Raw genomic sequence first — 10,000 nt, 5'->3', positions numbered from 1 at the left:
AAAATCTAAGAAAAAAGTATATTGAAATCCCCCAATAACATCTGAGAAATAATCCTGACAGGTAAAGAAAATACAACAAATAAAAAAAAACTATTCAAGCGAGTGGACCACGTTACGAAACTGACCCAAGCACATTTCCCCCAATCATGAACAAATGCAAGTTCCTCGTGTGCACTTGTTTAACCTAACTTGACCTGACATTTGGGCGCAGGTGTGAGCAGAGAGGCAATGAGCTCTGGGTGGATTCCAGGGTCGTGGGGGGTGGGGAGGAGTAGGGGAGTGGGGAAAGGGCTATAGTGCCACTGGGGAATGCCTCCTGGCTGGTGGTGGGGGTAGGGAGGAGAGGGGGAAGGGGAGGAGGGAGGGAGGTGGTGGTGGTGGACCTCGGACAGGAGCGTCAGTGGGCCTTTGACTCCCGTCGCGAGAGGAAGTAGTGGTGTTGTTCTCCCGGCGAGATATTATCAAACCCCCGGTCTCCTGGTGACGATCCCGAAGTTTTCGAGCGTCAGAGAATGTCTCTCTCGAGTTTCGCAGCTTCCGAAAGGATTTTCCTCGCCTGTGGGTGACAGACGGGGCGTTTTTTCTTTCCACCCGGGGTGTATTAGTCAGTTTTATCGCCTCGGAAGCTTAAAAAAAAAAAAGAAGTTTGTGTGTTTGAATTGACCTACAGAGACGGGACCGTTTAGAGATCAATTCTCAGATCTGAATTAGTGATCTTTTGCCGAGAGGGTCTAATTAATCTTGGTGACTCTTGTGTGTGTTCTGAGATGTCCTTCGTGATTTAGTAACTAGTAGTAACTAGTAAAACAATTAACAAATGCGTCATTTCACCCTTAAAATATGCCTGGAACTTAAAGAAGAAACGGATATAGGAAATTAAAACAAATAGTAATTAAAATCAATAAACTTTATCAAATAACAAGGGTTTTTTTTTACATTCAGATTCTCATTAGTGACTTGGCTCATTCCCCGGACGAATTCAGAGGATTCAGTGATGACGATCAGATTATCGTAATTCCGTTGTTTTTTTTTTCTTGGGGGGGTGACCGTCCACAGCAGTGACCGCAGCAATCCCTAGCAATGGCGATCTTACCGGTCATTCGTCACACGGTAATTTGGTGAAAGGTAGGTGGACGTGTTGATGGTGTTTCTCAATTGAAGTTTTAAGTTTATCGTTTTAATTCCGGACGGGGCTTTTGTTCCTTTCCAATACATTTATCATTACCAGGCAATATTTTATTGATTCCTCTTAAATAAGCTTAATTACGTAGAAAAAACACTCGTATCCATTCATCCTATAAGAAAAAAAATATTCTCTCACACAAGACTATGGGATATTTTCCAGAACAATTCCTGAATAAATTCTAATTCAAATTTCTATTTTTTTTCGTTTCTGCTTACCCAAATGCTGAAGAAAAAATGGAATACAGAAGTATTCACAAAATATCTCTTGAATTATGATTGTATTCTTAATGACTGTTCGTTGTTTTGTCAAAAATGTTCCGTAAAAACTGCATAGTCTATAACATTCTCTCCATAATAAAGGAATTCTAAGTATTTCTTAAAATATTTTCATCATATAATCAAATTTAAAATATTTTCTAAAGAAATATTCCTAAAATATTCCATCATTACTGACTGGATAGATATTCTCAGGAAAACTAAGAAGTTTTCTCCATCAAACGGGAATTCGAGATACTTTCTAATATATCAATATCAATATATTAGAGAATATCTAGAATTCCTGCTTGATGGGGAAAATGTCTTAGTTTTCCTGAGAATATCTATCATTCAGTCAGTAATGAGGGAATATTTTAGGAACATTCCTTTAGAATATCTGAAATTTAATTAGAAATAATTTGTACAAAGTACAGATGTTACGCACTTATTCTCTAATGCTTGGTTAAAAGATTAATTTCTACTTAGCTCTAATCTTTAAAATCTTCCAAAATTCTTTCCTGAAACCGGTCCCTCTGTACTGAGTGAATTCAGGTAAAAAAAAAAAAGAAGTTGGAATGAATTCTGGGGTGGAACTTCACCCATTTACACAATGATCGAAGTTCGCAGGCACGAGGAAGAATCGTATCATTTTCTTCGCTGACCGAAAAGATTGAATCTTCAAACTTCTTTTCGAAGGCCTGAGAAGCCTGGGATCATTTCCTGGTTGATTGGTTGGCCATTGCAAAATGACAGTTCTCGAAAAGGTGAGAGAGAGAGAGAGAGAGAGAGAGAGAGAGAGAGAGAGAGAGAGAGAGAGAGAGAGAGAGAGAGAGAGAGAGAGAGAGAGAGAGAGAGAGTTAAAATATTCGGGTTCAGATTCACTACCAAAACGTAATTTGTCCTCGACGAGTTAAACGGAAGTTGCTCCCATTTTTACATATGTGCGTAGTGGCGTTCGTGGACAGACAGACAAACACATACAAATATATATATATATATATATATATATATATATATATATATATATATATATATGTAAATATATATATATATATATATATATATATATATATATATATATATATATATATATATATATATATATATATATATATATATATATATATATATATATATATATATATATATATATATATATACATATATATATATATATATATAGATATATATATATATATATATATAACACAGACATCATAAGACACAACCTGGTACATCTATATTCTATAACATCTCCTCCCTATAAAAAAATGGTGCCTTATAAACCCTGAACATGTTGCAATCGTAATCTTATCTGATATAAATAATCCTTACCACAGTGAAATATTTACTCACAGCAGAGCAAGATATTGCCCAGGCGTAACACGAGAGACCATCAGTGCCAAAACTATTCCCATAATTTTATTGCAAATGGAAATAAAATCATTGAGAAAGAATTGCAAATATTTTAATGACATTTATATTGTCAGTAGTTGTTTCGTTGCAACTATTGAATAATTTTTAAAACCTGACAAGAAAATTATAACGTCGCGATAGAACACTCAAAAATCATCAGGTAACATTCTCAGTAAAGGAGATTACATTTACCTTCATTTCTCAAGCTTAACTTATCTCGAACCTCAATCCAGTAATTAAAGCATCAGCTGACATAATACCCTTTCTACGCAACATCCAATGTAACTAAACGCATTCCGTATATGCGTATAACGATTTTGTACTTTTATTTTTTTATTTTTAATCTTTTTTTTTTTGTTTATCCATGTCCCTTTAACCAGCTGTGACTGGTTTACAAGCTGTGATAAATTGCTGACGCGCTAACAAGAGGAGATACAAAAAAAAAAAAAAAAAAAAAAAACACGATTTGTAAATAAAGAAATGAAGTTTTCCTAACTTGAAGTTGATGGTCTCCTGTAGTGCCTGGGTGGGAAAAATGATTCTTTCCTTTTTTTTTGTCAGAATTTGTGAAGGGAAGGAAGTCTGTGTTGGGTTTAGGTAGTCATCTGTGTGTTTAGATTCACACTTTTATACACGCGATTTTGGTCGTGTTTCGTCTTTCTCATGGGTGTAAGATGGTAAATATTATCTTTGTAAGATATTACACATATACATATATACTTACACAACACACACACACACACACACACACACACACACACTATATATATATATATATATATATATATATATATATATATATATATATATATATATACATACATGTAGAATCTATTGGTTACTTTTTACCAGATACATATGCAATTGTAATAGCCACAATATACACACACACACAAACACAAATATAAATATATATACTGTACATATATACCCACATACACACACACACATATATATATATATATATACACACACAAGGATTTTGTTCAGGAAATTATATATACAAGAGAGTTAACTACAGTTATACACATACTTTAAATTCTCTGATTTTCACACATAAATTTTTCTAATGCCAGTAAGGACAGAAACGATTATATCAATTGTAAGTGACCTTAAAGTGGAATCTTTAATAAATAAATTTAATTATATGCAAATACATTTACACGTTTATTTTTTGGGCAACTGAACTTATTTCCATGATTCTTTGAAAAATGTTTTTTTTAACACTTCAATGGCTAGTCATTATTTTATACGAGAATATTTTCACATACATTCAGTCGTCTATTTGATATCATGCGAATTTTCAAAATATATAAAGCCACATTGTTTATATAAACCACAGTTTCCAAAAACACCTCATCAGAGACCCTATCCTCGAGCTTAACATTCCCTGAAAAACGGTTTGAAATATTCCACTCTCCAGAATTTAAGTAGCCAGCGAACATGGCGTGTGACACCGACCAGGATTTTACCTTTCGCCTCTGAGCGCAATGGAAGCGAGACAAAGATGCTTCTCGTGTGTTGCGTTGCCATAAACGAGCACCCAACAGCCCATAAAGCGTTGGAAGGCATAGTTTAAAATGGCTTGCTTGGAAGTCCAAGAGAGGAATGGGCAATCATTCGTCGTGGATAGGAAGTTGCTCTAAATGTCGTTTTGTTTGCCATAATGGGAGGAGGAGGATTTTGATTGGTTACTGAGAGGCTGTTTTTTTTCGTGCCATCTCTCTAAAGAGGAAATAGGTTTACTGTATATACACACGCACAAGCACACAAACACACACATACATATATACATATATATATATATATATATATATATATTTATATATATATATATATATATATATATATATATAGATATATTTATATATATAATATATATATATATATATATATATATATATATATATATATATATATATATATATATATATATATTTTTATATATATTTATATATATATTTATATATATGTATATATATATATATATATATATTTATTTTTTTTGTTATATATATTTGGAAACTTTCACTTAGATCATTATATAAACTGTGGCGGAACTGACACGAAATTCATAGTGATAACTTCAGTTACGGTTTCATAAAGCGAGTGACACTTTAAAGACTTCGAGTGATGTTTGAAATTTTATCTTTTTCAGTTTTCTGTAAAAGAAAACTATTGTGATGGCTTTGTCTGTCCGCCCTCAGATCTTAAACACTACTGAGGCTAGAGGGCTGCAAATTGGCATGTTGATCATCCACCCTCCAGTCATCAAACATACCAAATTGCAGCCCTCTAGCCTCAGTAGTTTTTGTTTTGTTTAAGGTTAAAATTTGCCATGATCATGCGTCTGGCAACGCTGTAGGACAGGCCACCAACGGGCCGTGGGTGAAAGCTTCATGGGCCACGGCTCATACAGCATTAAACGCTGTACAGAAAAGTCGACTGCGACGAAGAAACTTCGGAGCATTTTTTACTTTTTATTATTGTTAATACGGAACTTCAAATTTTACCAGCATACGGATTTTCTTTACATAGTGTCTTTATTATGGACTGATAGTGACAACATATTAATTCATGCTTACTTCTTGATATTTTGCCTCAAATCTTCGTCTCTCAATAATTGTTACTTGCTGACTGTTTTTTCCTTTGATAATCTACACGATATTCTTTATACCTGTTCTCAAGAATAAAAGAATATATCCCTTATTATTCGTAACTGTTTACAATTATTTCCCGTCGTAAACAAAAAGATTTATTATTTACTTTTTTAAGCGTTCATTTTCTTATGTTCAAGCCATTACCCTCGATTTCCTAAAATAATGACCATCTCTTTCAATTTTCGAAATCTGATTCTCATAATTCTCTTGGGAATCTTTCCTTAACTCATGAAATGTATCATTATCCTTAGCTATAAATTTTTTCCAATAGTATCAGAAATCATATCAACACCAATATCTGATTATTATTCCTAAAACCTTTACGAATTATGCATTCATATTTTCCTAAGTGAGAGAAATATTACTTTCGCGTGAGAAGCAATCTTTTTATTTCTCGTGAGGAGGGAATATTCCTTACTCCGGCAGACCAGTGTCATGTAATGGTATGTGAATGTTTGCTGTTAATGTCCGGGTATAATTAACTTGGTATTTAACTTTGTGAGTTAAAGTAATTGCTTTGACTTCTCTTGGGGGGCATTTGTGTTATTGCATTATTAGGTGTAATTTTGGTAATATTGCTTTAATACATTGTATGTAATATTTTGCTTTGTTTTCATTGCTATTACTAATAATAATATTATCAGTATAGCATCAGTTTCATAATATTGATTAAAACTATATTTTTAGACCTGATTTTCCCAATTACGAATTCGTAGCATTACAAAGCACTGAGATATTTCACAAACAAACAAAGAATATTTAAAACTACCCAATACAGAAATATAAACAATACTGACGACACAATTGCTTTCCCTATAAAATGACCACAATATAAAAATTATTGCAAAGCCAAAATATTATGAATAAACCAAGAACCAAAGACTTTCTGTATTTCGCGTCCGAATATAATGGCACACTAAAGGTACGAGACTCTACGACTTTGTATTGCACGTAAGAACCAGATAGGTACCAGGTCTAGGTTCCGCTAGTTTCTGCGTCTTAACTTACGGTTTTTATGCTTTCGACGTCACGTGAATTTTCCACGACGAAGAACCATTACTGCGTAGTGTTTAGCGCCGTGGTGACACGCTACGTCCGCTTGCATTATTAGCAATCAAGCTCCGTTGGGGGGAGTAGTGACGTCAGTGCACCTCGCGTGGTGCACTGTAGGTATGATACTTAATGGTTTTTTACGGAGTCCCTTCGGCCCCTAGCTGCGACCTCTTTCATTCCTTTTACTGTACCTCCGTTCATATTTTCTTTCTTCCATCTGACTTTACTGAACCCTCCTCTAACAATTGTTGCTTAGTGCAACTGAGAGGTTTTCCTCCTGTTGAACCTTTTAAAATCGTCTTACAGTCAATATTCCTTCCAGCGCTGAATGACCTCATAGGTCCCAGGGCTTGGCCTATAGCCTAAATTCTATATTTTCTTCTATTCTGTTAATAATCAAGAGTTTGGATTGATTGAATTGAACTGAATATAGAATTTAGGCCAGAGGCCAAGCACTGGGACCTATGAGGTCATTCAGCGCTGAAACTGAAATCGAGAATAAAAGGGTTGAAAGGTGTAACAGGAGGATAGGAGAGTGTTAAGGAAAGTAAGATGGAAGAAAGAGAATATGAAAGGAGGTACAGTCAAAGGAACGAAAGAGGGTTGCTTAATGCTTACACCACGCTCTAGCTATCACCTAGACGCTTTCGTATCGTCATTCGCGTCATTCGCCCCGTTTCTCAATTTATCGTCGCCGCTCTCGCCCCGGAGACGAGGACAAACGCGAGAGGCGTAAATATGCTCCATCGATCATTTTCTGCATCACCTGTCGAAGGGGAATGCCCCGGGGGCCGTTGTGGATATTGTATTACGCTTCTTGGAAACTCCGACTCGTGTTTACCTGGGCATTGTTAAATAGGGCCTCTTGCCTCTGGGCGCTGTGGGGTTTTCCGTTTCTCTCGGGGGTTGTGTGTGTGTGTGTGTGTGTGTGTGTGTGTGTGTTGTATAGGTGTCGATGTGTCGTTTGGAGAGAGAGAGAGAGAGAGAGAGAGAGAGAGAGAGAGAGAGAGAGAGAGAGAGAGAAGTGACGTAATAAACTGGATGGTTTTATTATAGTAAAATTTAATTCAGTTTTGAGAGAGAGAGAGAGAGAGAGAGAGAAAACTGGAGGGTTTTATTATACTAAAATTTAATCGAGTTGAGAGAGAGAGAGAGAGAGAGAGAGAGAGAGAGAGAGAGAGAGAGAGAGGAAAGGACGTTTTTATGTTAATAAAACTTCTTCTTCTTCTTCTTCTTCTTCTTCTTCTTCTTCTTCGAGAGAGAGAGAGAGAGAGAGAGAGAGAGAGAGAGAGAGAGAGAGAGAGAGTAAATTTTACTCAAACAGAAAAAAAAATATTACATATTTTCTAACTTGTTAATGTTCCAAATGTAACCACCATTATCTCTCGAAAAAATACAAGACAATTTTACCGATGACTCTGTTGCAAGAAATTAATATATTTTGGGCCCTGCTAACAGTATCAGAACTTTTACCTAAGAGCTGTTTAACCTTTTATTCGCGTTATTTCTCTTTGAATTGGCCATTTTCTCTTATTAACGGAAAAAGCTACGTAATTTGGTCTTTTTTCTTCAATCTATTGTGTTTACAGCGAGCGAACACCTACCCCATTAAAAAAGAATCATCTTGGATGTCATCTTGAAATAGATCCAGTCTTTATCCTTGACCTTAACGCTGCCTCAGAATTAGAAGAGAGTACCATCAGAAACATTTAGGGAACATCTACTGGTCGAGTAAATAAACAAAGCCAGAGACACACATACATACACATACACACACATACACATACACGCAGAGGACTGGATACATAGCCTTTCCCCCGGCCCCCACAATACCCCCAGAAACATTTAGGGAACATCTTCTGGTCAAACAGATGCACAAGGCCTGACAAACAGACACACAAACGCAAACAAACACGCACGCACACACACACAAACGGCTGGATACATAGCCTCCCCCCCCCCACCCACCCACAATACCCACAGAAACATTTAGAGAACATCTTTTGGACAAGTAAATAAACAAGACAAACACACAAACAAGCAACACGCAAACACAAACACACACAAACGGCTGGATACATAGCCTCCCCCCCACCCACCCACAATACCCACAGAAACATCTAGAGAACATCTTTTGGACAAGTAAATAAACAAGACAAACGCACAAACACACACACACTCACGGTTGGATACATATCGTTCCATCCACCACTCGCCCCCCCCCCCACCCTCCAAAGACTCCAACGGCCCTGCTGACGAAGGTAATAACATTTCCCCCTCCTCGTTACGTCGGGGGCTCTCACCTTTTAGATAACCCGAAGGCGTAAAGGACAGCAAATCCCCTGCAGAGGCTTGCACGAAAAACTGGCCCTACGAAAGTTCAGCCGCGGTTTTGGAAAGTAGTTTTCGAGATGTGTTTATCTCGGTGTTTTTAGCGTGATATGTTCATCGGGATATATTTATATCGTTTTGTTTCTCGTGATATGTTTATCAGCTCTTCCAGTCGTGGGGTAAACAGTCGAATTTTTATTTTTTTATTTTTTATTTTTTATCTCGTTTTAGATGGCGGTCGATCTAGTTCCTAAAATATTAGGGCTGTTTTAAAAAAGACACACCAGTTTTCTTTTATTATTATTATTATTATTATTATTATTATTATTATTATTATTATTATTATTATTATTATTATTATTATTATTATTATATTTTCGTGTTGTTGTACTTGATCAAAGACTAACTAGTACCCCAAAATATTTGGTAATTTCAAAAACACCAAATTTTCGTTTTTGTCTTTAGTTTTGTCTATTTTTTTCTCAGATGATCAGAGTTGAAATAAAACACAAAATTCCTCAATCATTAAAACCCACCCTCCCCCACACACTCATATATGTATACATATCTATATATATATATATATATATATATATATATATATATATATATATATATATATATATATATATATATATATAAACAAGCATTAAACCTCCCTAAACGCATTATTCACTCTATGACAACGTTATGACAACACCCTACCAAAAAAAAAAAAAAAAAAAAAAACATGGCAACCGAACAAAGGGGAGAAAAATACCCCTTATTTAAAATGCATGAACAACAAACATTGCTCCCCAGTACTCCATGGGCTGATAAGGAAAATACTAAATTTAAGAGTCCATTGTCACCTTGCCATACAACGCTTATCGAAGTGTATGAAATTCTGTTTACTTTTGGAATGGCGAGTGTTTACAAACCTCCCGATGCCCTCAGACTCTGGTTTGCCTGCTGTTTGTTTGGGGGGGTGGGGAGGAGGGAGATTTCGTTTGTCTGCATAGTCGATCATCGGTTATTGATTTCGGGGTTTCTTAGAGTTGGTTTGGTTTGGTTTGTTTGTGGTTAGTGAGTTTCAGGTTGTGGGTTTTGTTCAGTGGTTG

General features: G+C 35.7%; 1 protein-coding gene across 1 annotated transcript in view; it reads left to right on the top strand.

The window, feature by feature from the left end:
• The first annotated feature begins 399 nt into the window (after nucleotides 1-399).
• Nucleotides 400-10,000, top strand: part of LOC136825379 (zwei Ig domain protein zig-8-like) — a 228,151-nt gene continuing 218,550 nt past the window's right edge. The window contains exon 1 of the mRNA XM_067081661.1: nucleotides 400-1,125. The gene's annotated coding sequence lies outside the window, so the exon portion shown is untranslated. The remainder of the gene's footprint in view (nucleotides 1,126-10,000) is intronic.

The sequence above is a fragment of the Macrobrachium rosenbergii genome, chromosome 37, assembly GCF_040412425.1.
Source record: "Macrobrachium rosenbergii isolate ZJJX-2024 chromosome 37, ASM4041242v1, whole genome shotgun sequence".
Taxonomy (NCBI): domain Eukaryota; kingdom Metazoa; phylum Arthropoda; class Malacostraca; order Decapoda; family Palaemonidae; genus Macrobrachium; species Macrobrachium rosenbergii.
The sequence above is the reverse complement of the archived record's forward strand: the minus strand, read 5'-3'. Positions and strand labels throughout refer to the sequence as shown.